Source organism: Suricata suricatta, chromosome 12, assembly GCF_006229205.1.
Source record: "Suricata suricatta isolate VVHF042 chromosome 12, meerkat_22Aug2017_6uvM2_HiC, whole genome shotgun sequence".
NCBI classification, from domain to species: Eukaryota; Metazoa; Chordata; class Mammalia; order Carnivora; family Herpestidae; genus Suricata; species Suricata suricatta.
Window position 1 is genome coordinate 57,752,739 of NC_043711.1, and position 5,075 is coordinate 57,757,813.

Below are 5,075 nucleotides of genomic sequence, written 5' to 3' on the forward strand. Positions count from 1 at the left end.
TGAATGCAAACATATGGTATCTATCCTTCTCTGCCTGACTTATTTCGCTTAGCATGACACCCTCAAGGTCCATCCACTTTGCTACAAATGGCCATATTTCATTCTTCCTCATTGCCATATAGTACTCCATTGTGTATACATGCCACATCTTTTTGATCCATTCATCAGTTGATGGGCATTTAGGCTCTTTCCATGATTTGGCTATTGTAGAAAGTGCCACTATGAACATTGGGGTACATGTGCTCCTATGCATCACCACTTCTGTATCCTTTGGGTAAATCCCCACCAGTGCTATTGTTGGGTCATAGGGGAGTTCTATCGATAGTTTTTTGAGGAGTCTCCACACTGTTTTCCAGAGCGGCTGCACCAGTTTACATTGCCAACAGTGTAGGAGGGCGCTCGTCTCTCCACACCCTTGTCAGCATCTATAGTCTTTTGATTTGTTCATTTTAGCGACTCTGATCAGTGTGAGGTGGTACCTCAGTGTGGTTTTGATTTGAATTTCCCTGATGATGAGTGACGCTGAGCATCGTTTTATGTGCCTGTTGGCCATCTGGATGTCCTCTTTGGGGGAGATGCTGAAAAAGCATTTGACAAAATACAACATCTCTTCTTAATAAAACCCCCCGAGAAAGTTGGGATAGAAGGAACTTACTTAAACATCATAAAAGCCATTTACGAAAAGCCCAAAGTCAATGTTATCCTCAATGGGGAAAAACTGAGAGCTTTCCCCCTGAAATCAGGGACACGACAGGGATGTCCACTCTCACCATTGTTGTTTAATATAGTGTTGGAAGTCCTAGCATCAGCAATCAGACAACAAAAGGAAATAAAAGGCATCAGAATCGGCAAAGAAGTCGTCAAACTTTCCCTTTTCGCAGACGACATGATACTCTACATGGAAAACCCGATCGACTCCACCAGAAGCCTTCTAGAACTGATCAATGAATTCAGTAATGTTGCAGGGTACAAAGTCAATGTGCAGAAATCAGCTTTTACTATTTTTTAAATATTTATTAGTTTTAACTACATTGAGCATTATGTTCACTCGTAGAAAATGTAGTCTCCAGTAAAACCAAGTAGTGACCAATTGTGAATTATCTGTTACATCAGAAAATTTTTTCAATGGTTGGCTTATGAATCCATTAAGCATAAGGCATAGATTTAAATATTTTAGTTTTATGTATGTATGTATGTATGTATGTATGTATTTAATAAGAAGCCAGAAGCATAAACCTCTGTTTAGTAAGTAATGCTTCAGCATTCTATTTGATTGGGAAGAGGTCTGAATGTCTGAATAACTTAATTCATCACCTAAGCAAATGTTAAAAAGGTCAAAGATCCTGAAAGGTATCTTGAGAATTACCCATTAAAACTATGGGGCAAACAAAGTTAACCACTACTTTAAGTCATGTTTTTGCTAACTAATTGGAACAGAGATAACACGAGCTTGTTTGACCTCTAGAAACTCTTAGTAGAATAGTTTTATATGTAATGCTTATAACTTTAAAGACAGATCCAACAAACTTAAATTAGTTTACACACCAAGTATGTTTCATTTACTATTGAAATCCTGGGAAGTTTGTTAAAACCTTAGCAAGTTATTATAAAGCACATCCTAAATAGGATTACAGATCATTACAAACCTTAAAACTTTATTTTTTTGACCAACATGGCACTAAAAGATTCCAAAGGTGAACGTTTAGCAGTATATAGTTGTGAGCAAAACCTAGCTCCTGTAGCATTGAGAAGATTTAATTCAGCATTTAAAGATCTGATACAGATGAAACCTAAAGCTTAGGTTTTCCTGGTAGACAAAAGAGAAGGAGAGAGGGAGGAGGGAGGGAGGGAGGGAGGGGGGGGAGAGAGAGAGAGAGAGAGAACCTTTGTTTCCACTGTCTCATTAAGAGCAGAACAGTCCAAGAAAACTTTGTTTTTTGAGCAGAGAAAAAGCAGAATTTCAACCTTATACCAGTGCACTTTTAAAATTCCATTCCTCTCAACCTTAGTAGAATAAACTTTTATGATTTCAAAGACATGTCTATGTTAATAATATTTTATCTGTGTCCCCTTAAAAGTTTACTATGGTTAATATTTTCCCGTGGAACCAGTGAGGAAATTTAAAGTTAAAGGAGGTGGTTATTGTTGTTGTTGTTGTTTTTGCCTTTTCATACTGTGGGGAGGAGGAGCAGGATGCTACTTGAGGCATCTGAAGAGCCAGATACTCAGGCAGAACCCCAGAAGGTGCAGAAACTGGAGGAGGGGGTAGGGAAGGCAGAAAAGGTGTAGTGCCTGATGCCAAGAGGCCTGAAGGCAGACAAAGCCCTCAGAGAGTAAAGAAAAGAGTTCACATGGTCCTAAAGCCTGTCAGTTCAGCTAGCTGAGCAGATAACCAATTTTTTGTTTGGTTTGGTTTTTCACTAGTGGAATTGGGCAATCTGCGTTGGGCCAGAGAAGACAGGAAAGTTCCATGAAACAAAGGAGCTTCAGCAGCTGCTTGAGAATATTCTTTAAAATCTCTATCCAGAGGCAGACTAGCCAGAGACAATCAGCTCGAAATATCATAGTTCTAATTCCAGGAAATGAATGAGGGAGAAGCCCTCACATATAGTTAAAGTAACCAGAGTGTATGGACAGAAACAGAGAAAGAGAGTTAGAGTTCCCTATATTAGGGATGCCTGTGTAAAATACACCACACTATTTTACTAAATTGTTTTAGTGACAATGATTGGAAGCTGGGCTCCCTGCCTCCGTTGGGAATATTGGCCTATGTCAGACAGTCATTCAAAAGACACCTAAATCAAGGCGGCAAAGCTGTGCAGTGCAGGAGCAACTCAAGCATCCTGAATCTCTAGGGCACAGATAGCATACTGGGTTGGGGTCAGGATGATTTTCATGAGAGCCCCAGTCACAGGCAAACATGGAATAAGTGCCACAAATATTTTCTCAAATACTGATGGTAAAAGGGCTGTGATGGATATACAGCTGAACTGATGTTTGTGATTCTTTGATTATTGGAAAGAGCAGGCCTACATGGTCCCATTGCCCATTTTACCTGACAACGGGCAACAGCAGGAATTTACTGCCTTTATGGGCTTCTCTAAGGCACTTTCCCATTTAAGTAAGGACCTGATCAGAGCCTGTTGATGAGGTGTTTTGAGACTTGATATCATCCCACCCTTTGGGGGGAGGGGGAGTATCTTTTGGCTTCAAAGGCACCAGAGGCACAGCCTGATTATAGGGAAAGCCAGGTTTCCCCCGCTTTTTAGATAACTCTATGTCTTTACATATATCTTCAGAGCTCAAAGGGCAAAGGGCAGTGTTGAGGATGGACCAGGTAAGAATTACTTTTTGGGGGGACACTAGCCCCTTTAGAATGTCTGGCCTATAATGTTTTTTCTACTCGTTCCCACAATTTATGATCATAAGTTCCTTGTTCTGGGAACCAAAGGCAATTCTGTTGGTTAGCAATAATTGAAGGAGAGCCTGATAGTATAGAATCATCCCTGCTGTCTTTCCTAGTGACTAAAGAATTCTAAAATAGAGCTTTTGTAGGGAGTCAGAGGCTAGGGAGGGAGCTATGGAGTTTCCCATGGGAGATCTCTCAAAATGTTCCCTGGCAGCGAATCCTAATAGTTTTCTTATATCCTTTACCTCCTCTGGCTGAGACTGCATAGGTGCTTATTTTTCTTGGAGCTCTTAACATTCCCCAGCATCCTGCAGTCCTTTTATCACTGCTCTTGACCATGTGGGCTCCCTGCTCACATAGGCCCATAGTCTCCATTGTTTTCACTTTGGGGTCACCATCTGTCATACACTCTGGGTCTAAATTCTCTTTTGTCTTAGGAGGAGAGCGAGACACAAGATTAAAAAATAAGACAGAGAGGTGACTAATATCCCAGAAAAGACAAGATCCCCAAATAAGGGTCCTAGCCTATTATTTATTAAGATCAGAAGGCTTACAAATATGATGGGTGTGCACAGAGACCAAGAAGCTGTGCACATCAATTCACAGGCAAGAGGGAAAGGGGATTTTTGAAGATATACAGTGTTTGGGGTTTGGGTCAATATAAAACTAAATCCTGGCACCTGGCAGATGGACAGGTGGTTGTTAATGGCAGAAAGGAGGCGCCTTGTCTGATTCTCTTAGCTAGCCTAGGGGATAAGACAGATAGGACAAAACACACTGAGGTGAACAAGGTACCTTTTTTGTTGTTGTCGTTAACTATCATCCCTCTGTGTTGCTTCCTCTGTACCTTCACAGCAGCAGAGTGCAGAGAGAGGTCTATAGCCCTCAATTCCTCTTACCTAATTTGCTCCTTCCTTACTGTGAAAGCAGCTTTCTGCTATAATATTAAATGGGGGGGGGAGGGGCACTCTTGCCCTGCATGTGTAATCTTGCCTACCTCAAATACCTTTGTATTGGGAGACTGGGTGCCCGTTCCTATTTGGGGGCCTTGACCTATCCCTCTCTATGTTTGGGGCTCTGCACCCCCATATTCTTGGGTGCCTATGCACTTCACTATTCTTCAGGTGCCTATATTATTTACCCAAACACGGTATGAGGATTCTATGGCTTTTTATTTCTTTATGCCTTGTGAACCCATTGCTTTAAGCCTGGGGATTCCTAACCCTACCCCCCTCAACCCATCTAGCCCATCTCTCAGCCCCCTGAAAATGAAATCAATGAATTTATCCCATTGACAATTGCGCCAAAAATACTTTGTAAGATACTTAGAAATCCTAACCATATTTAATACATAGTAGCAGAATATGTACTATTGAAGCTTGAAAAGATGTGAGTTCTTTGTGTGCAACCTTTCATTTATGCATGTGAGAGGGTTATCATTTTTTAAAATATTTTTACATTGTAGTACTTGTTTTGCTTGTTGGTGGTGTTTGCTTATTTAATACATTCTGTCAAGGACAGAAATTACATGCTGGTTTTTTGTTTTTTTTTCTTTCCCCCCTAGGGAGTGTGTCTTGGGTTTTTCCCTTATTATTTTTACTTTTTTTTTTCCTCTTCTTTTTATGGTGGTGGGGGTGGTTATGTTTAATTGAAGTTGCTTTTATAG

General features: G+C 40.7%; 1 long non-coding RNA gene across 1 annotated transcript in view; it reads right to left on the reverse strand.

Annotated features, from left to right (window-relative positions):
- Positions 1-5,075, reverse strand: part of LOC115274665 — a 9,419-nt gene that overhangs the window by 3,822 nt on the left and 522 nt on the right. The gene's annotated exons all lie outside the window — the stretch shown is intronic.